The 13,447-nt window shown below is 39.7% G+C and overlaps 1 protein-coding gene across 1 annotated transcript in view; it reads left to right on the plus strand.

The window, feature by feature from the left end:
- The first annotated feature begins 1,067 nt into the window (after positions 1–1,067).
- LOC308200070 (uncharacterized protein) overlaps positions 1,068–13,447 on the plus strand; it is a 434,369-nt gene continuing 421,989 nt past the window's right edge. Inside the window, exon 1 of the mRNA XM_080605164.1 lies at positions 1,068–1,158. The gene's annotated coding sequence lies outside the window, so the exon portion shown is untranslated. The remainder of the gene's footprint in view (positions 1,159–13,447) is intronic.

Raw genomic sequence — 13,447 nt, forward strand, 5'->3', positions numbered from 1 at the left:
CAAATATTCATTCAGTTTAACATTTAAAGGGAAAAATGAATTGAAAAAATGTTTAACAGACATTTGTTGCATACCTATGGTATGAGTGAAGGAATTCAGCAAAATATGAGGGAATTTCCTTTTATAATGTCATGTTAGTAGTTAATTCACTCAAATGTGAGAATTAATGGCAACTCAGCTGCAGTCTTAATGGCCTAATCATTAATTTATATGGGAGTTACTCTAATAATAATTAGAGAACTCATTTGTTGTTAATGGAGGGGGGGGGGAGCAGTGAGCATGTTTTCAAAATAATAATCCAATTAATATGCATTAAGTAGAAATTTCAGGGTTTTGCCTGGCAGTAGTGGCTGCTGCTGTCATTTGGAAACAGTATTTCATTGCTTCAGGTGGCAGATACCTAGTAGCTACTGCCTAGTTAGCCTGGGCTCTGTCAGGACTACTTGTGATGTTGTCAGTGTAATTTGAGGCTGGGTATACCTTCTGTGGAGATGCTGCTCTTTGTAACCCTGTGATTCAGCATAAACAAGTGCTTTGCAAGCTTGCCTTGGTTTACTTAGGCATCCGTATTGATGGATCTCTGTAACCCGTTCCCGTTTTTAGGGAAAGCTCTTCTTCTATTGAAAAGAGAAATTAAATGAATGTTTTTCTAAAATTGCCTTGTGAACAAGTTACAGTTGCAAGAGCTGCTGCAGTGAGTGCAGCAAGAGCTAACCTGTTTTATGTTTAGTTGCTGATTTCACATGGCTCCTCAAGGAGGGGGGAGGTATGGTGTACATTGTGTTTTATAATAGGTAAGTAACCAACTGTGGAGTTCTCATGTAGCCCATACCTTAGTAGGAAATGATCTTTTTTTCAGATCTGGACATATCTTAGAAGATAGTTTTTTGCAGCAGTCACTCTGCCGTGAGCAGGAGGTGTTCACTGAATCCCTCTATCTTCACTTAGGATGCCTTTAGTCAAGAAGTCACAGCTTTGTTCTACCAGTGGACACGTGGCAGTTGTGAGGAGAAAGGTAGCTTAAAGTCATTTAAATTTTCTACTAGGACTACTATACTTCCGGAGAAACGTACTTGAGAGAAGAGGCTCATCTGCATCAATGCCACGTGTGCTTTATCAGGCTGAGCAGAGATGTAAGATCCTGCTTAGCTAGAAAAGGTAAGAACAGTATTTTTCTTGTCATTTGGTACTTTAAGAGCCTTTGAGGACTTGACACAACTTCTGGAAAATGAGTTTATTTTCTCCATTGTCTACATGCTGACTCTTTAGAGAGGAAAAAACAAACAACTGTTTCCTTCCTTTAGCAGAAATATGCCTCTTTCAAAGCTGGTTTAGTGAAGATATCAAATTTAATGCAGAATTAATATACAAGGCTTCATGGAGTATGTTATGCCAGCATTCAGAATAGGTGGTGGGTACTATGGCTGTTACCCTTCTTTGGTTTGTATCTGGTCAAAGTCTGTACAAAAGCAGCCAGACCTCAACTCATCAACTCGTATAGAAAGAAGGATTTCTTGTGTGTTTTACAAGTATTGATACTGACAGATGTTTATCTGCAGAACAATTAACAAAACCTCTTTCTGCAGGAAAAATACTTGCTTACATGCGAAACCAGCATTTTCATTTGCCCTTGGAGGCAAATAAGGAACCAACCTCTTAGACACAGAGCTATTTTTGTCTTCCTTTGAGCAGTGCTTATCATGCGTTATGCATGTTTTTTAAAAAACACTGTCAGCAGACACAGCCAGCCATTAACCTTAAGTACTTCCTATTTAAAGATTGCACCTGTAGTCAGCTCATTCAGTTGTGAGGGACAGAGGCCTTAAGTCACTTGCTGATGGCCTGCTCTTGAAATGGCCTGTCAGTGTTTTATATCCTGCTCTATTTGGAACAGTATGGCTGCATACATCTGGAATCTGTTTTGGTCAGGGCCTTCCTGTTCATGGTGCTGCAGTGAGTTTTTGCAGTTCAATCATTTCCAAAAATGAGGATAGGAAAAGAGGACTTGTGTGTGAAGGACTAGATTGAGCCATAGGAGGTAGGAATAGACTTGCAGGTCTCAAGCCAAATGCCCTTTGCAGAGAGAGGATGGTGCTCCTAATTGATGTGGTATGTTTGCCACTGCTACCCCAGGATGATGGAAATACCTTCGTAGCATAACTGTCTCTTCCAACAACAAGATCTGTGTTGTGGCTTTCTGGCCTGCTATGTAAAGCTAGTAGACTAATGGAGCTGGATTCCTACTGATTATAGCCTCTGTCAGGTGAGAAAGGCAACTGCTAGCGCAGTACTGGTTGAATATTTGTGAAGTGGTCAAGCTGAGTTCATAATTATTTAGAAAGATGTGTCTAGAGGTGGATAGCCACATCACAGCTCAGTATCAGTCAGCAGGAGAGGTCAGTGGCACAGATGAAAGGGTGAGCAGTTACAATTCTATCTACGTAAGCCTTTGCCTAATGTTTGAAAATGCTGTTAGGTTCAATTACAGTGATCTATTCAATTGTTTCCCAGCATTGTTTTACCTTGTGCTAACTACATTCACAGTCTAGACAGACAAGATGTTTAGCAGTCCTGGCAGAATGTGAACATTTCTTGCCAGCAGATGTTGAATAGCTTCAAGTCAATCCATGCTGGTCTTTTTTGTCTGGTCCAGCACCAGAGCTGGTGTCTACTAGCAGGAAGGAACAGCTAATAATTTTGTGGGAACTGTTATTTACTGCTTCCCTTCTACTTTATTTAAAGTGTGCCCTTGTAAATTTTAGGGGGAGGGAACTCCTTTAATGATTTAGAGGTGTTTGGTGTATTTTTGGTATTACACATTTTGTTTGGTGCAGTTTTTGACATATGAGTGGTGTATGTAGCCAATTTGTTTGGTGGAACACTAAATTTTGCATCTACTGGGAACATCTACTCAATGATTAACAGACATCTGTTTGTACAGAAATGTCTTTCTCTAAACTACTCGAATAAAAAATTCAAAAAGGGATGAAATGGTTTTGTCCTTGCAGATACTGTACCTATGCTTGTAAAATATGAACAATATGAACTTTAATCTGCTTGAGAATAGGCATTTCATTAAATTAATTGCACTAGATTTTCAGCCAGTATAACATGAAAGTCCTACCAACTTGGATCAGGTTTCCTCATCCTTGCTTAATCTACTTAAAGCTGTCTAGATTTCATTTTAAGGAGAAGCTCCTTCTGAAGTGGACCACTTCAGAGGTACTGATAACTTATTTCCAAGGTAATATGCTTTGAGTCTTTGCTTCGTGAAGTGGATGTTACTTTATTTCCATTCGCCAGCTGCCTTGACTTCTAGGATTACTTTGAAGTCAATTCATGTATGTTGTGGGGTGTCAAACTTAGGGCATCCAGAGTGAAGAAACAGCTGGTAGTCTTGTGGTCCTCTGCCTTGTCTGTGTAGGAATTTCTTGCTTCTTCCTGAGGTCCTTTCAGATAGACGGGATGCAGCTATGCTATGCTCTGACAAAAGATTAGCAGGGTGAATGTCATCTCAAATTGTGTCAAAAATATCTTGTCTGTTGTTTATTACATTGCTGTTGTTAAGTGAGTGAACACATGCTGGAAATTGGGTCTTTTGTTGCTATTTAGCATCTCCTACATGTTTAAAAAAAACAACTGGCAGAATGCGGTAGTATCTGCTTATGACTTGTCAACAATTGGATATTTCTTTGGGGAACTGTATTCCAAATGTTAATGCTCTGGTTTGTGTTTTGCCTTTGTCATTGGAAGATTTTTTTTTTTTCCTGGCCAGCCTGCTATAAGGAACCTGCTTTGCCAGGGGGGTTGGACCCAATGGTCTTTCGAGGTCCCTTCCTACCCCTACAATTCTGTGATTTTTGTAGACCTATTTGGCTACACCATCCCTAATTTATCTTGTGATTTGTAGAAACATGGTACTCAAACATGCATACGTGAATTCATCCTAGCTGAATTAAATAAGCATTTTCGCTGTTGCTGGAAAGCGGTGGTAACTATTCTCAGGACAGGAAAAGTTTTTTGTCTTGTGGTACCGGTTTTGCTGAACTGGCTGCAACCCTGCTGGTCACAGGTAATACAGCCTTTGCCTGGTGGGAACCTTTTGCTTGGCTAAGGATTCTCTGTGGTGCCTAAACTATTTAACGAGGGGTACAGGTTGATTTTGGTTCTTTATAGATATTTATACATGACATGAACGCTGTGTGTGCTTATTGATTGTTCCAATATTGCACCTTTCCCTGAAGCTGAGAATTTCACGTTTGGAATTCTTGTTGGTGAATGACTTAGAACTTCCCTAACTCTTTAGCACAGCAGTTGGAGTACCTGTCTCATATATTCCCTTCTTCCCCAGTAAAAGTGCATACAATTTATATCAATTGTTCTTAAATAGTGTGAAGCTGACACACTTGCTGAATGATACAAATGTAAGCTGACAAGAGCCAATTAAAGCAATTGCATGATTAGAAATGCATCTGTTATTGTCACCAGTAATTGTGTCCCTGAAACTGCTTGTATAACTAGGTTTGATTGCATGTATTGAAATAAAAAGGCTGACTATTGCTTATTTTGTGGTACAACTTTATTGCATTTTCAAAGCTTCGACATCCATGTTCCAAAAAATTAAAAGGGATATTGGTAAGAGTTCACCTGATGACTTGCAGTTTTTTATTGTTGTCATCCATTGTGTAAAGGCAGAAGAGTAAATGCAGTCTCTCTAGGTCTTTGGAGGAATTTAAAATGTGCATTTGAATGTGCACAGGAATGAAAAGATGCAACCGAGAAAGACACCTTTGCATGTCAGGCACTCATTTGGAGTTCATGGTACTGGTTTTGAATGGATTTGTACTTTCTCCTATGCACAAATGATTTAAACTTTGCTGTAAGTACATGGGTCCAGTTCTCTTTTCCTTAGCTGTAGCTTGATAGGAGCTGGAAACAGCTGTGACTAACATGTTGCTCAGTCTTAGACTGGAGAATGATCAGGGCAGATGGTAACTTGAGCACTTGGAGCTGCCAGATTCTAACCTGTTGGTTCAGAGCATGGGCAAACTGCAACTTTTATAGAGGCTTAACACTGTCAAACTTGAAAGATTTTTATAGGGCTGAAAAACAAACATACATGACAGCTTGATAATTTCCAGTCTCCACTAAAAAGCAGATTGGTATAAAAGCTTTTTGACTGAACAATTGTTTAAAATTTTGACAAATCAGTATTTTTTCCATTGAGCAAATAAGCTTTCTGCATGGCTTGAAGAAAAGCGCAAAGTCTAATGCAGTCTTGCGGGAAGTGTCACCCAAAAGGACATTGGAAAGGGACAAGTGGTTGAGTAAATAGGATCTTAAACATGGAAAATGTTGAATAGCTTTGCCTATTAGCACTGACAGTTTTGGCACGATAGTCAGTCTAGCATAGGGAACCTTATGTGGCAAGACTTGGATGCCCATCTCTTGCTGTCAGATGTGATTTGTAAGTCAGCTTGCTTTGCATATGACTTGGATACTGCGGTCACCTGCCTTGGCAAGATTCCTCAGTGTATGTATTGCATCTGCTGTGTCCAAAGGGAGTTTCTTAAAGACTAAGCAACAAGTGAGACTTACACAAAGAGGACGATGACATGTAAGATTCCTGCAACAGCAGAGGTTCACGTAGATGAGATCACTAAACATCTGTAGCTGAGCTCTGAAAAAGCACAAATTGTACAGCTGTACACATAACATGCTGATGGCAGAAATACAGCAGAGAGACCCAGCTCTGGTTCAGACACTGCCTATGAGGCTAGAAGAAAGTTAAGGGTTAATTTGGAGCTGCCTGCAGAGCGGGAGCTTGGGGATTCATGGGAATTGTTTTGGAAGTGGACTTCAAAGAATGCATGAGAGAAATGGTGGCTGTTGAAATGGGGCTGGTGGTGGGGACCTAGCACTAAGTGTAACATAGCAGAGGGACACTGAGACTGGAGTTGAAGCTTGTTTGTTCTTGGTGATATTTCTTACTTGCTTTTTCTGTAGGATTAGAAGGGGTGCAGCTAATTATAAGATTAGTGCAGGTATGAGGGTTTAGTTGGAAGATGTGAGTTTGAGCATTGTCTGAGTTTGAACCTCCGCAGTTTCAAATCCTGGTGCTCTTTGTGAGGCATGGTCCCTGGTGTATTCCATAGTGACTTTGATATGGAAAGTTCTGGCCTGGGGCATGCCTTCTGATGTTTTAGTATCAGGTCAATTTACACAGGAAAACCAAAGATAAGCTACAGGGTGAAATAGTTTCTAGCTATTAAATCATGCATTACTGCATTTTATTTCTGATGCTGTATTTTTATTTATCTTTAATTTGCAGTTTATTCTGTGGGTATGTTTATACATTGTCATAAAAGTCATTGTGCTTAAAGATCTATGTGCAAAGCAGAATGTAAATGGTTTGCTTACTAACATCAAAGTCCAAAGAAAAATTCAGGTTATTAGATTTCTTGGTATAGAGTTCTGTCTGCATATTCTTACATGCTTATCCTTCTATTGCTAAAGGCACAGACCAGAAAGTATTCCACCTAAAAGCCTTTTTAGCATTAAATAGGGTAAACTTTTGTAAGACAGTAACATTCAGGAGACTTTTCTAATGTTTTAAATTGTTGTCGGCAAGTTTCAGTCCTTTCTGTAGCTCACTTGTTGACTGCTTTGTCCCTGGAATTTTGAAAGTTTATAGTGGAAATGTGGCAAACAGTATTTTGCAGGCTTCAAGGATTCAAGGAAATCTATCTAGTCTATGTAGTCATGAAAAACCATGAGTATTGTGTAGTGCTTTACACATCTGAAGTTCTCTTGCAGTTGCTTGATACACAGCTTTGTGTGCATCTCACTACCAAGCAGCTGCCAGGATCCAGCTCTTGGCTACTGAGTTGTCAGAGCATTTGTGAAGTCTTGGGCTGAGCTTATCTATTGGTGAACTGCAGCAACCGGGAAGAAACGGAACCCTCACATGAGAGAGAGTGGAAAGTTAACCTAAGACTTACCTGTCCCCGAGCTGGCTAGCCAGTGGTGCCTCCCCCCCCACCCCACTCCTTGCTGCCACAGTGGAATGAGGTGTTTGGTGAGTCGCATGCTAGGTCTGAGGGGGAAAAGTGGAAGAAAAGACGTTGGAGAGCTCTGTTGTTAAATTGGCTGCAGAGGAGGCTCCAGAAGGGACGGGTTGTCTTGGCTCGCTGATGTGTTTCATATGACTTCACACAAGTAACCGGGTTTCTGTCTCATGTCTTCCATCTTACAAGGTTTCCAGGGCAGTAATCAATGCTTAGCAGTGGGACTGATCTGCTGTGGGCTTCTACAGTGCAGTGGATCCAGGAGAGGCTACTGTTACGGCTTGTGTTTTTGGGAAGAAATTGTGTGCATTGCATCCCCTTCATTTCTTTTTGTCACTGCGCATTGTGTACAATGGCTTAAGCAATACTTTGATGCAGCAGTGTTGTGAGATGACTAGTTGATGTTACAGCACGGTTTAATTTCATATTGTGTTGTGTAGCTTGTACTGTTAACATTCTAGGATTGCTTGGAATGGCACCTCAGCATTTGGGTTTGTATACTGTTCAGTGGTGTGTAGAGTTCAAGATCCAAAGAATCTAGGGATCAAATTGGTTCAGACTTGCTTAGTGGGGACTTGTGATACTGGCAGACTTATTATCAAGAGGTTCTATTGTCAGAGAACATACCTTTGCATAGTTCCTGTTTCTAATCACAGCACATGCACCGTTTCCTCGGAGCAAATGAAGGTAACTCTGCTGGAGAGTGCAGGGAGTATATTCTTTGTAGCTTCTCTGAAGTCTTTGGCAGCATCCTTCTAGTGCAGGTGGGAAGCTTTAGCAGAGGCAGTTCAATAGCTTAAAATACTAAGAACTAACAGTCTGTTTCTGAAATTGCTGTTAAGGACTGAAAACTGAATGCAAATCTCATGCCTAACATTGTCCAGTGAACTGATAAAAGTAGCTAGATTTGTGAGAGGTGTGAAAATTAAAAATGCTTCCTGTAACCTGTAGTGTAAACTTGTAATTTTTTGTTTTGTGCTTACAAATAGTTATAGAAAGTCTTACTCCTTTCCTTTCTGTCATGGGCATTTTCCATGACAAAATGGCAAATACAGTCAAAATATCAATTTTCATATTAAGTTGTACCCTGAGAGCTGCTCTAACTAAAAATCATTCAGTTGTCTGTAGTTGTCACTTTAACCGTTTGGAATGCATGTCAGTGAAGTCTATTTTACCTCTGGCTTCTGTAACTCCTGATGGGAAGAATGGATGTGTTTGTGGGTTAGAGGAATAAGAAGCCAGAAATACTTGGCTTCCTCGGTTTCATGTTGGGAGTATACTTCAAGTAAGATATAGCTGCACTCTGAAACAAATTCAGCTCTTTGGTTAAATCTGTTCAATGCCTGGCATGTGCAATGAACATGTGGCGTAAAATCAGCGATGCAGCTAACTGGGCAGCGCTCATCCCAGCTCAGAGGGCATTAGTGCCTTGCGTTGGCTGGGAAGAGATCTGCTGATGGGGAGCTGTAAGTTGCTGCAGTGGGGCATCGAGACTGGGACCTGTAAGGGGAAGGTTGTGCTGACACCATTACTTTAACTCAGGCCATATTGCCTTGAGTAGTTGAGGGTACAAACTCTAGTCAGTCTGTGACGGACCCCCTTTATGGCCTTTGCCCTTTGCTGTCTTGCAGTATGAGTCCTTTTTTTTGAGTGTATTAAGGCCTATGGGAGCTGGCGTGGCTAATAGTGAGATCCCATTCAGTACTCTTACCTAAAACAGTTAAATGAGCTCCTGAAGATGGCTTCATGCCGAAAGAATTCTGAAACTCGTGTTTGCAGAGGTGTTTTTGCTGCTTTTACAAACTTCTGCTTGTCCTGTGCTGGCAGCAGATGTACGTGTGGTGCTGGCAGGCTTATTTGCTGGTGTGAGGTGTGAGAGGTGCTCCTGGTACGGGTGAGAGAAGAACGTCAAGCCATACTGTGAATGTCACCTTGGTTTCTGCCAACATGTACGATACCAACATGACACCTGACAAGCAAAGCACTGCATCTACAATACTACCTAGCTGCTTGAACACAAGGATAGTGCTTTCCAGCTCTAAGTAGGGAGATGAAGAGGATAGCCATTCAGGGACTAGGCAGCTTCTCCTTCCCTTAGGGTAAATCTGCAGCTGCTCTTAGTGTCCTAGCTCCACTGAAGATAGTGACCTATACCTTTAAACAAAGACGGGAAAACTTTTCGCCAACCATAACTAAGATATGCTTGACTAGAGTCTCTCAAGCTCCACCTGAAAGATAGAAAATAATATTAATTGGCTTAAGAGAAAGGGAATGTTAGAGAAGATACCATAGTCAGGGGAGATACCATCACGACGGAATACACCATCACGACGACCTCCTGACTGCTGGGATCAGCCGACGGGCTGAGCTTCTCTCTGCCCCCCCCTTCCCCTCCCCCCCCCCCGGGACATCTTTGGGTGAGATTTGAACACTTGGTTATACTGGGTGTCTCTGCAGAAACTTAGAAATGTCTATAGAGTCTTTGTGCCTTTTAACGCATTAATAGCCAGGAATCCTCTTTGAAATTAAAAGATCAGACCTGTGGGTTAATGCTGCCCCCCTCTCCCATCATTTAGATGTGTTGAGGTTGCAGATTAGCTGGTTATCTGAAGAAAAGCTAGTGTCTGAGAACTTAATTCTTAAGCAGTTTTAGAAATGTACTGCATAGCCTTGGGAGCTTGCAATGAGTTACTGTGCTGCAAGCAAGTATGGGTTGTATGAATGGCCATGGTGTTATAAGGGTGCTAGAACTTGGGCTAATATTTGCCAGCAATCAAAATGAATTCTTTCTAGGTCTGGTGGTTTTGTGGATTTGTCGTTAGACAAATGTAAATCTTTTAACTCCTGGTACTTTTCAGATTCTCCCATTTTGGTTGAGACTGAGATTTCTCATAGGCCTAATGATGGATGAATTCATTTCACTTTCAAGTAGTTTCTTGGTTTCAAAACCATAATGTTCAAAAGTCTTGAGCTTTTGTTCTTGCAAATCCAGGTTGGTCTTATCAGAGGATAAACCATAATGATTGGTATTGGAGTATGTTGGATGTAATTATTTATTAAAGCAGCCTAAATTGAGTTAATCTAAGGAAGTATCTGTTCAATGTAGTCTTAACTTCTAATCTCTGCTTCGGTGTGAGTGAAAAATTAAGTTCAATGAATTTAATTCATCTCCTTAAACTTCAGGGAGTTTATTTTGTAGATTCTTTGGAGAGGTAACCAGAGAGAGTGGTGCTGAAAGAAATAGCTGCCACAAAACGGGAGCAAGAAGTTGGGCTTAACTCTCAGACGACAGAAAAGCTTAGCCTTTGTATTAGTTCAAGGAAAAGGTTGAAGGTTTGGCTAGACAGTATTTTATCTGAATTGGTTCTTTCAACCTAGCTATAAATCAAGACATGAGTAGTGTACTAGTGAGTATAAAATACTGAGATATAAATCAAGACTTGAACACTACCTGTGAGTATAAAACACTTGATGTACAAGTCAAGGCTCAAACTGTCTGTATGAAAAGCTTGGAGAGACAAATGGTAGTGCTTGAACACAGGCTGTTTGGAATATAAACCACTAGGGTTATGTGTCTCATTTCTACATTAGTTCTTGAACACATTTACATCATAGTTGCCAACTCAAAGTGAAATACTCCTGTCTCATACGTCCCTGCTGAGATGGCAAACATTCCAGAAATTATTTCCTGCATGCAGTCTTCTTATAAATGAATTTCTCAGTGTGTACTTTGCATGGAAGAAAAAGAATGTTCTTTTGATACCAGGGCAGCTTGTATATTTTGGTTTCAAATACAATGAGCATATTTCTTGTTTAAACATGTATTACATTTTTAAAGGAAAGGGTCTTCTTTTCATCTACTTTCAAGGTGACAAATTTTCAGTTGGGAAATGTGTTGACCTAGGCTTTCTAAACAAAAAAAATCTGTTTCAAGTTGGGGATTGCCAACTTGGTTGTCAAGCAGTTTTCTTGGGCTAATAGTTCTTTTAACTTGCCTTTCTGTGAGAGGCATTGTTTGCCTATTCTGCTGAAGAATACCGGTCAGAAATTTTAGTTTTGGGTCCCCCTTAACCAGAATAAGTCAACTGCTTGTAAGGACCCATATCAAATTAGTATGGCATCATAAATTCTAGGCAGAATCTGAATGTGTAGGGTCACAGAACAAATGTAAACATCCCTTAATTACTTGGCCTGTTTCATGGCCTTGTGATTCAGGCATTGTTAAAGTTGTCAGTCTCCTTTAGGTGCCTGAAGAGTCAATAGAGGAGGCATCATAATTTGTTTGTTTTTAATTCATTTTTTTTCTCTTCCTGGTCTAAGCTTTATGTGATCAACCAATGACTTTTTCTTTTTTCCATAGTTTTTTTTTTTTATCCAAATGCTTGTGCTGGCAGTTTTCCTGAATGATTTCTGTCTTTAGGTATTAAAACTAGTTTTATTCCCATATTTGGAAGATGCTAGTTATGGCAAAGTTTTGGTAGTTCCTCGCAACATTGTTGGTAAGCCAAAGTCTTCCATCTTTCCAGTACAAACAAGATGCTTCTGTGGTGTGCCATTTGAGATGTAGCAGACGTGCTTGTTTTTCTACCCTAACTTGAATCCAAGGTGAATTACACTTCTATTTTAAGTGTAACAAATATACGTAAGTCTTTGCACTGAAGAGCAAAGGGAGAATAAGATAACATTAGTCAGGATGAATAATCTATCTTTAGTTTCCTGATTCTTTGAAGAAGAGTGCAAATATTAGGCAAGCCTAACAAAATTACCAAGCAGCAGTGTGAAAACCACAGTACCTCGTCATGTGTAAGTACATTTTCAATTATAATTCTCAAAAGTATAAGTGTTTTCCTTAAAGGAACTTCTAATCTTTCCTGAAAGTGCAGAATGAAAATTTAGGGGTGATCAGTGGTTTGCAACAAAACAGATTAGTAGCAGTCTTTTTAGATTGATAAACATGGAACTTCTGTATCTGAAGTCTTAGGCTTATTGTGTCTCAGTTTATGGGTAAAACAAGTGTATCCCTTTGGGTCTTGAATAAGACTGTATATGTACATATGTATGTATATGTAATAAGTCTGTATAACTAATATTAACTGTATATATATATTAAAGTCTGTATAACTAATATTAACAATATTCATTTTGCAAGATGCTGATTAATTTCTAATGGTAGAGAACAGTTGTAATGACTTTGAGTTCCATCCCTATGTTAAGTAAATCGTTGGTTCTCTAAAATACTCCTTAATAGAAATAAGAACTCTCCATGGCCTAGGTAACCTCCTGCAGATAATTCTGAATTCTATTCCTGCTTCTGAACACGAGATCTGTGTTTTTTTGGCAGTCTTTTGCATAAATTGACTTTCAGAGACTGAACTTTCTGTAAACCAAGCTGTTGAAAGTGGTATAGAAAAAGCCAAGACATCTACTGTGCTGCAGGAATTAGGGAAGGGTTAGGTTAGAGAGAATCCCTCATATTGAGAAGAAAGGAGCTGTGCTTTATTACTGCTGAATGAGGCCAGAGCCACTGAAAACTGAGATGGAATGTAATCTGGGCTCATTCATTATGCAGAGTGAGCTTCTGCAAGGTGGAAAAAAAACAAGACTTATGTAGACTGTTTTTTACAAATGAGGGGTGATCGGTAGATGCATGTGTTAACTCACTTTGTTTTTTTCTTTTTTTTCATATTTCTGAATTCTTGACTGATATTATTGATTCGAAGTTCTAGTATTGCATTGTAGATTTCATGTTACCTAGATGGATTCTTTCAGCAACCTGTTTGCATATTTTCAAGTTTTAACACTTCTGCTATTTCAGAATTCACTTTAAGTTCCAACATTTTTTCCTTTATTCTGTTAGTCTCAGTGGTGACCTTGTGCTGAGCAAGTAAATGTCAATCATAATTGGTTTCTCACTTTGTATCACGAATGCAATCAAGTTCTTTTTAGAAAATCTCATTAGTAAGAGTATATCTTATACCTATACTGAATTGCTTATGCATAGTAGGTATAACTTCATACCCTTTAGTTACTCCACCTCTCCTGTTGCGTATTTCTAAGTTGCAGGCATCCTACTGCCTGTTTGCATTAGTGTTTCTCTGACAGTGGGGATATGGCCAAGTTTTTGTGCCTTCTGATTCCCTGCGCTCTGTAAGTTGTTAGTAGCTGGCCTGAAGCAGAGGTCACAGTTGCAGACCATTTGGTGTAAACCCAGTATTTGTGCAACAGGTTTACACGTGGCTTTATGCTAAACAGTGATGACAGTTCAATCAGGATCGTATATTTGTATATGCTGTAGATACTGCTGAATTAAAATACCTCAAATAGGGAATAGAAACAAAAGTTGCAGCCAAGACTTAGACATATTTTAGCCTATGAATTTC

The sequence above is a fragment of the Anser brachyrhynchus genome, assembly GCF_964034855.1.
Source record: "Anser brachyrhynchus genome assembly, chromosome: 9".
NCBI lineage: Eukaryota > Metazoa > Chordata > Aves > Anseriformes > Anatidae > Anser > Anser brachyrhynchus.